Genomic DNA, 9,973 nt, shown 5'->3' on the forward strand with positions numbered 1-9,973 from the left:
AAAGAATAATATTCAAAGGAAGGGGGTTGGCAAAAGCTACCTGTAGGAAGAAGATGACTGTCAGTTAGAAAATTATTATTCTAATTACAATTTTGTTCAGTTGTATATTGGGTGTTGTGTGACTGTTTACCAAACTAACGTCAGACAATCAATATATAATAAAGTAATTCTGAATAATATCGGTAAACATCCCACACGAACGACAAGAACAACTAGCTAGCCAGAGTGGCTAACAAAGGGTTGTTAGCCAGTCTAGCTAGCTAACAAACCTAGCTAGCAGGGACATTCAAGCTAAGAAGAAATTGTGTTAGTAATGGCTAACTAGCTGGTAAGCAAAAGTGTGGCCAAGCCAACCTCGGTTTGGCAACTGATCACCTAGCCAGCTAGTTAATAGTTTGTGGGAAAATGGTAGCTTAGTATGTATAAAATGCGACACAAACGCATTTACTATGTTCAAAGTAAAAACACCGGTTCAGTTAGATTTGCCATTTCAAAAAGACGCCATTTTCTGACCATGGTAGCTAGCTTGCTAGCAGTTAAAAAATGCTTCGTTAGCTATGCTAGTTAGCTGGCTACGCAATGTGCCAACCTCCATTGGAATGGCATTTAAGCTAGCTAGATAGCTAGCTTGGAAATAGGATCGCTAGCTAGCCAGCCAGCCAGCTACTAGCGTGGCTAACAACCAGAAGCCATTTTAGAGGCGGCTAAAGGCTAACGTTAGCTAGCTAGCTGGTTTATCCAGCTGTCAGGTTTAAAAATTACTGAAAAGAACGGCCGTCCATACCTTCACAAAAGGACCTTCAGTTTTGTAGATGAAGTGGTTTCAAATAAGAAGAAAGAAAAAAAAGAAGAAAAAAGCAACGAGGTCGCAATTAAGTGAAAATCCTGAAACAGAGACAGTGAGTACCAGGGCTAGACCTCGCACCGGTAAAGAGAAGAATGCTGACTGTAATTCTACGTCATGCGATGAAGGGATTTTATTTGCTGGGGGCTGCTCCGTTTTGGGGCAATCTGCCTCCGCGAATGAGCGTCAGTTTTTTATTCTCGCAACTATCAATCATACAATAAACTTTCCGAAAAAATAATGTGAAGTTCTAAAAAACGAAAATAAATAGAAAATGCTCGAATGCTTGGCTACAGTAATTAAAAAGGTGTGCAATTATAACGATACAATTATCTTTCATGTTAAATATGATATGCAACTCATGATAAATAAATGGAATTGGTATCTAAAGAAGAAAGTGGTCACGCTTACTGACATGCAAAAGTCAGTTCACATAAACTAGCCTAAATTATTATTTGGATTATCATTTTAATTGAAACGGATACGGTCCTTTGTCAAAAGAGTGTCCCATCAAACAGATGGCAATCCTTTTGCTAAGCTCTCCAATAGTTAAGTCATTCATGAGTAGTTTAGATGTGGCCAAAAATATTACGGAGGCAATGCATCATATAGTGAATCAGTCAACCATGGAAATGTGCTCTTTGCCAGAGCAGCAAATTGATTGACTGACAGAAGGCCTGTGCCTGGAGGCTGTGTGTTTAGGAGGCTCACTGGTCAATCTCAGATAACAATGTTCTGTGTAGACTGTTCCTGTCCCTCTCAAATTATAGTTGCTAAGGACTGCAGAGGAGTAACAGGGATTCAGTTAAATATTAGATAGGTTGTTCTCCTTTCATGGAATATATTCAACTTTGTTCATGTGAATCTATATGCATACATTATTATACTATTGTACATTGTCATTTGTCATATCATGACTACTACTGTGTAGAACAGATCTCTTACATAAACTGTAACTGAGTGTTCAGTGTCATCCTCACTTGTTGTAACAAGACGGACATCATTTAAAATTGAGTAAATGTTTTGTCATTTGTTTGCGTACAGAACGTGTTTTATAATTGGTTTGTGTACAGATTAGAACATGTCCTACTTGGGGTTGTATGGTTACAGAAGAGGGAGGACGTAATTTTTGAAACACTGTGAGAGGAAGTTCCAGGAACTGAGAGTCTTGAGAAAGTGTGATGTCATCTGTTCACGACACGGACCCTGTTGCTCACATTTGAGCTGTCATGCCGAGTCATATTTATGCCTCCAGCAGATGACTCCTAGGACAAATGTAGACACGGAGTGCAGTGGGTTTCTATCTCTACACACCAAATTGTAAGTACTGTACAAGCTTTGTCACTTTTAGCATTGAACGTCTGAAAAACTGAGGGGGCTACACTTATCAACACCTTTAACAAATCAATTCGTAGACTTGGTAGTTTGAATGTTCAACACAATTATTGTAAATGTTGAAATGAAGATTTTTTTTTTATTTTTTTTTATTTTTATTCTACCTATGTGTATTGTATGTATCCAATTAGTTTCAAAGTATGCATTGTTTATGAATTTCCATTTTCTGGAACACAAGTCTACAGCCTGACACTGTATTGGGAAATTGGATCAGCCTGTACCTGTCATAAACTGTCAGTCTCACTTAAAATGTGTCATACCAAATCACCTGACTGTGGTGTAACAAGGCAACATATACCAATTTCTCAACACTTACAAACACAGATCAATTCAATGTTTACTATTTGTATTGTAAATACAAACATACTGAACTCAGATTTCTTGACCACATTGGCTGTTAGTTAAACCCATGCTCCTGTCAGGAGTGGGAAATGGAAAGTGATTGCACAAGGTTGTAGATTTGGCTGATATAAAATATTTTGTTGTACACAGGAAGATCTTGGCACAGTGACCAGAGACTCTGGTGAAATGAAATTAGTTTAATCAGAGATTGTCTGTGGACTATTTATACACTGACAGACAATGCTTACAGTAATATCTACTAATATTCTTGCCATTTCATGTCTGTTGATGAACCCATCATTTTGAGTTGTGATAACCTTTTCAATTGATAATAAATAAAGATCCCAAGAAAATGCATTTGGAATAGGAATGAGAGGCATTAAGAGCTACTGTTATTTTGAGGCAGTAATACATATTCATGTTTATGAATAATAATACATATTCATGTCCAAACACACACACACACAAATCTCTGTCATGGAAGACAATGGACAATAATGAGTTTCAAGAACACACGGCTCTCACATGTTCAACCCCAATGTCATCTCTCTCAAACCCAAATTGGGAGTTTGGTTGGCTGGCTTGTGCATGATCCCTGGCTATGGAACTGGCTTTTTCATAATCACTTCTTATTATCCGCCCCGTTCTTCTTCATTATCTGCCATCAAAGCAGTTGTATAGATTTTTCTATACCCCAAGACTCCTGCAGCTGTGTGTCTGGAGGGTGTTCTTTAATCATTCATCACTGGAAAATGAGCCCAGCTGTCTGGCTGTGAGCACCCAGCTACTCTAAGCTAATAAGGCCCTAAGTGACAACCATAATGGCATGTATATTAGTTCATTACGAGAGCAGATTTATGCTTTTTTGTGCGTGTTTGTGGTAAGTATTTGACAATCTGGTACAGGTCTTGATACATTTGAGTATTGATTTTGATCCGGTAAATATTTAGATCAGATGCCTACACCGTTCTAACATAAATCCAACAATGTGCATTTGCAGCTATTTTAGTGTCTGAAATCACCACCTGCCTCCCATCTTTTCTATCCCTCGATTTTATGCTGAATAGGACAGTGTATTTCATGCACAACTGTGAGGAACTAGTGCAAAATCATACAGTTAAAGGATAACAAATTCTATTTTAACAAGTTAAATCTCCCGAGTGCTTTGCTATATTAGGTGACCGACTATGCAGTATGCTTGTATGCTGAATAGGGAGTTCTGCTCTACTAGACATGAAGGTCAGAACATAAACAGCACATAGCAACCACAATTTAATTAGTTGTCATCTTTGCGACAAACTACAAAAATCTGCTGTTTTACACATTACATTATACATTATATTGACCCTCATATGAGAGCCCTTGCTCTTGCAAGGAGTAATGTGGGAGCTGAACATATGCAAATGTACTTTTGCTGCAAGCCAATGCAAAGAGGATGGAAGAAACAGGAAGACCGATGATAGAGACTTTTTATGCTTATCAGCAACATACATCAGTGCTTGGCTAGGACAGACGCTTTATCTTTACTCTCCAGCCCCAGAACAGACGTACTAGATTAGGAACATTAATGAATAAAAGTATAGTCAAACGTTAGATGTCTAAAACATCAGAAATACTTATTTAAAATCATCTCAAGCAAGAGTTACAAATTGTCAGCATTGGGAGTTGTTGGAACACAGTTTGACCTTTTGAATCACCAGTAGATGGTGCTGCAGTGTTCTCCATGACTATGTAGCTATTGGTGAGCTTGACTGAATGCAGGCTAGCACTTGTATGAACACCTCAAGGACAAGAGGAACGCAGCAGAAATATAAGACACAAGATGGATCACAGACAGTTTAGGCACTCATGACCTTGTAACCCACTATGGTTTGAGAAATGTTGATCTCTGGAGATGGAATGATAGAGTTTTACAGTGTGGGGATGGGAAGGCTGTGTGACAGGCTGTGTTTGCAGAGGTGGAGATCCTGTCTGGGCCCCAGGTCGGTGGATTTCACACTCCCCTGAAACACTCACAGGGAGAACGTGCAGGAACACAGTTGTATTTTCCAAATCACCATGCCGTCCCCGTCTTCAACACTCTTACTCTCTCGTTCTCTCTTCCTTGATGTCTCCATCCCCCGCTTTCTCTCTCTCAAACACATGCACGCACGGCAACTCACAAATATGCAAGCAAACACTGTGCTAAAGAGTAGTCAATTAATCCATGGCAGCACAGAAAAACACACAAAACCAAACTCCTACTTGACGAAGGTCTCAGCATGAATAGCTTAATTACATTCAGAACAAAAGCCAGTTGTGCTGTATAATTCATGAAAAAACAGCTCATTGAAGTCCTTAGACATAGATTTGAAATTCACCTAAACTGAAGTGGCCAGATTCAGCTTAATTAGCTTCTGCTGTGGGTATAATTTTCTCCCTAGAAAGTCACCTCATAGCCCTGACCAACTTTTATTCAATGGATGTTTCGTTTGTGGGTCACCTTGCAGGGCATCTAATTGTCTCTTCTTTAATGGCATGTAGTGTCGCCCACACATGTTGAATTGTAGGGAGGAGAGGAATTGAGGGCATGGGGTCATAGTTGACAGACAGGGGCAGTCGTCACCATGTTCCCACTGAGTGTGTGTTTAACATTCCACTCACACAACTGCCTGGATATGCTGAAACAGAGCACTGGCCAACATAAGATCTACAAATTGCGTTGGGGTTCAGGGACTGTCTGAGCCATCGGTGGTGAGTCTTGAGGCTGATTCCTACTCTGCTCACACATACAAGAGCCCCCCCCACCTCATGGCAAGACTGGACATTTGCTGGACCTTGGCATCGAGAAGAATGACTTGACTGCACAGACTTTCTGTGGCCTCCTTCTGTGTCCCCTGTGAGTGAAGTTAAAGTGTTATAAAACAGAAATATAGAACGCTGAGTTTTCTTTCTTTGGACATTGGAACCCACTTTAATAGTGCCACAGCAGTAATTGTAATGTTATTTTCAGTGTTGTGCTCCATCTCCAGGGTTGCAGTGAGGCTCATTTCACTTCCTCTGCCAAACACTGTTCCTGCAATTCACCTGAACCAACCATAAAGCGGTGCCATTGTTCTAAAAGCAAAAAATCTTCTTGCAGTAAGACTAACATTATTATCAGGTTGTTACAAATCATTGACTCTAAACCACAGGATATGGAACACAACATCAACATCATTCATTGATGACTGCAGCAGTCTTAAAGGTCCATTCCTATTTGGAACAGACAAATATGGTTGAGAGTAGATTCATTTGATGTTAATGCTATACAAAAACAATACAGTGCCATTACCCAGTATTATGGTCAAGATATATAATACTTAACATGGTCCCGCATGCACTGTTCCTACGGAAGTCCAGACTGAGTCCAATGTTCTCAACACTGAGATTGCAGCTCCTCAGGCTGCAGAGTCTGGAGCGAGAGATTCCCTCACCTCAGTGTCCTTTCCACAGCACATGGCTTGAGCACTCTATGTACTGTACCAGACCTCAAACGCCTCCAGAAGGTTGCCACTGTTTCAGCGCTCCACACGAGGAAGGTCCAGAGGTAATACTCCCTGCCAGCTTGATCCTTTTGTCAGCCTCCAGAAGTGAGTCATCAGCAGTTCATATACTCTATGTGCCAGAGTGAACCTTTCAGGTAAGAATGATTCTAATCTGACCTCACTATTACAGGAAAAGCTGTACTGCATAAAACAGGTTTAAAGTCAACCACCCGCTGTGACACAGGGTGACCACTGTCACATGACCACTGTCACACTCGTTAGTAAATAGCAAATGCATAAATATCAGTATTATCACTGCAAACATGCACGATCCAATTTCGGTGTTAAGGAGAAGGTCATCAACAGGACTTTGACTAGTACAACAACCAGGTATCTGTGGGTGCAGGAAGTGAAGCAGCTGAGCACCGTGGTGGTCAGTATTCCAGTATGTGCCGTTCACCCCAGCCTCTGACCTCCTGTCATCTCTGACTGGGAGACGCACACCTGAAAATGCCCCGGACAACAGGTGGTCTGTGTTTATGTCGTCCACAGCTCATGGCTCAGACGTACAGCCATTTATCCTGAACCCTGCTGCCCAGGCACCCGGCTGTGACACGCTCTGTTTCCTGACGATTATATTTCACTGAGGCTCTAAATCACTCAGCTTGAACTAATCTAGATGGGGGAAGAAGTTTTCCAACAGAGATGAGATTCCAGGCCATGAAAAGGTTCTCTTCTTTTTCACTTTCTTTCTTGGGCTGACGGCCCTTCTCCTTTTCCTAATTGCTAAATATTCATCATCCATACAGTGGGAAGATTAGAATCCCCAATACTGCTGATTCAACAATACAGCCAGGACTGAAATAGCCAGCATTTTCCATTTTGGTAATTTGATCTCTCAGCATTAAACCACAGTAATCTTATATGCTCTGATATTCCATTACCCTACAGTATTTCCCTAAGATTATATAAGAAAGCGGTCTTTGCTTGTCGTCAATTAATATTACCATAAACACCAGAAATGTGGGTGATGTAGCATCTTTGTACCAACCGATTGCCCCATATACATATTCATCAGTATCTTAGTGACAATCTAAAAGAGAAATTAGATTAGACGCTGTGCCTTCTCTAATGTAAGTATATTTGCTGACTACATTTCTTTGCCTTAATATCTCCCTTAACCCCCATTCTCATTCCTTATCCAAGACACCCTCCACCTCCCCGTCTCAATCTCTCTCTCACTGGTAGAAGCTTATTGCCACTGATAGCTGGCTCCCACATGGCACAAGGTTGGGTTTTGTTCCTGGAGCGTGCTAAACATGTTGACAGATGTCACCCAGCGTCGGCCCAGACAGGGACAGATCCCCGCGGCACAGGGCGATGTGATGAGGGATCAGCTGAACGCTGGGGGCATGGGCTCCAGTCAGCCTTGAGTAATGTGACCGTGTTTCACACCGCCTGTTCACCTCTGGAGGGACTCGGACGACGTCCCTCGATCCCCGGCTGCACGGTGTCCGGCCCAGCTTGTGGGGTCTGCCAGGAGAGACGAGCCTCACCGGTCCTGGAACACTGGTGCTCACACGGATTCAGCAGAGCCCGGACCTGCCTCATATTACGGAAGTGAAGCCAAGTTTCCTTTCCTCTGCCACCAAACCACACACCACCATTCCTATTTCAGGGTGAAACTGAGAGGCTCAGGTGGTACGACATGACAGTCACAACTTAAAGGGAAGAAGAACATGGGAATAGCATCTGTTATATCAAGCTGCTGTTTGACATAATTCATCTCAGGTTGAGTCAAGCTAAGATGAAATATACATTTCAGAGTTGTTTTTCCCCTCTCTATCCTTTAAGGCTACGCCAGCACCGTGTCAAATATTTTTCTGTCACCGTTAATTAGTTGAGTCATCAAGGCCAGTCTGGGCATATAAGTGGCGTGTAATCAAAGAGCTGAGCGACTCTGACAATCAATCCCGCATCTTCAGACTCCGAAACCCGGGTCCCACTAGGTGACTGAGAGAGACAGTTCCTTTGATGTTCACTGCGGTTGGGAACGCGTCGATTCAATATCTGCTACCAAGAAGGAGTGAGGCTGCTTAATTCTCTCCTTCAGTTCTCCACCATAACTCAATGTGGAAGCAGAGGACAGAACTAGAGTCAATGTTGCCTGGTGAGAAAAACACTCTATTCAGTCTCTTCGAGACATAAATCACAGATGGCGTAAACAGAAAAAACAGGGAAATGTTGAACACAAAGACTATTGTTCAGCCAGAGGCTTTGTATCAACTCTTTCCAAAATGAGGAATGGACATTTCAGTAGGTAAACAAATCTTTGTGTCTTTGAAACTGTGACAAGGCTCTATCAGACAGTAACACTTCTTAAATCATTACATTCTCCAGCCACATTGTCTGTTTATCTTTTCTTTTGAGGATTGAAGGTAAAACGCCAACCTATGCAGTACGGAGCATACATTTGTTGGCAATCTCTCTTTTGTTCAACAGAAATTGCTTGCTTCACAGTGAGAGAAATTGTACCGGTGCTGATATCTAACATTGCATGGGGCTATGAGGGGGAGAGAGAAAGAGAAAACAATGAAATATAACTCCTGAGAGTCAGAGAAGAAGCGATTATCCTTCTAACTATTATCTTTCTCCTGACAGGAAATGTTCTTACATCGGTGAGCGTAACCAAGCAGCCAGCCACCTGAGTGTGACTATCATGGATAAATGGTGTTCTATTCAGGGCAAGTTGTCATTCTGCGCCACAGTAGAACATTGCCTGATCTTATTTGGGATTCACACTGTATTTTCATTACAGACGTTTAGATCTTCCCAAAATAAAGTTGGACTTGCCTGCACCTGATTTCCAGAATATGATGGTGGATTGTTCCTCTCATTTGTCGGTGTTATGCTCAATGATTCAATCTTTCCTGTTTGTGCTTTCATTCTTATCCCCTAATCAAAGTTTTCTGTAGAAACACAAGCTTCACAGGAAACTCTACACAGAGTGCTCTGCTCTTTAAGTATTCAGTAAGGTAATCAAGTTTCCATACTTTCCCTATGAGGAATGGAAAGGGCTAGAGTGAGGGTCAGGTTCTGCAAGCATCTATTGTTGATAGTTCTTTGATTTATTTTCAGAGTCACTGAACACAAACTTCAAGCTAAGTGGAGCAGTATGCAAAAGCGAAGCAAAGCTTCGAAGACAATCTAACCCTCCTCTGATTCAATTTGGCTTGTCCGGTTTCGATTGATTTTGTTTCCCGGTGATAAAGACCAATGGGCATATACTGAGGTCGTACTCAGAGGAGATGGTTGTGGACAAGTGTGAAAAGTTTTTGTTTCCTTGGGTGGCATGTCTTTCACTTCCTGCTTGGCCTTGTGCAGTCACTGTTTAATTAGTTTTATTTACAGTGTCAGTTTCCTGAAAACTATTTACTGTGGTTCACAGCCTTTTAACAACGTTGGTGAATCATCATAAATACTATTTTCTGTGAATCTCAAACAAATAGTTCTGAAAGATGCTGAATTAAAGAACATTTACATTTATTGGGGCATATTACTTGGAAGGCAAACAACCACAGGCTGAAAACTGAGAATTAAGCACACGAAGCAGCTGTTTCTCAGACTGTGGCAGCCTTGGGACTCTCAGTGCTTGCCTGTATGTGAAGGACACTAAGCGTCCACAATAATTTGTCTATGAATGTGATGACCTTGATATATATTACAATTTATTGAGTTGTTTTATTGATTTCAGAATTTCAAAATACAACATGTCTAGAAACACTGTTTCATTTGAGGTACATTTTCCAGAGAATTTTTGTAACTCGTGTTCTTTTATGAGAACCTTTTTGTGTCACTTTGATTCAGCTCTTTCATAAACCCCCAA

At 41.3% G+C, this 9,973-nt stretch overlaps 1 long non-coding RNA gene across 2 annotated transcripts; it reads left to right on the forward strand.

The window, feature by feature from the left end:
- Positions 1-6,259: 6,259 nt before the first annotated feature.
- LOC146247243 (uncharacterized) lies at positions 6,260-9,973 on the forward strand. Of its 2 annotated transcripts, XR_014732211.1 has the most exons (3): positions 6,271-8,407; positions 8,749-9,122; positions 9,226-9,973. It is a non-coding gene; the product is annotated as an uncharacterized LOC146247243 (long non-coding RNA). The 2 variants fall into 2 exon arrangements; XR_014732212.1 differs by lacking the exon at positions 9,226-9,973 and having other exon boundaries at positions 6,260-8,407; positions 8,749-8,950.

The sequence above is a fragment of the Hypomesus nipponensis genome, chromosome 19 (genome assembly GCF_054491055.1).
Source record: "Hypomesus nipponensis isolate SF chromosome 19, ASM5449105v1, whole genome shotgun sequence".
NCBI lineage: Eukaryota > Metazoa > Chordata > Actinopteri > Osmeriformes > Osmeridae > Hypomesus > Hypomesus nipponensis.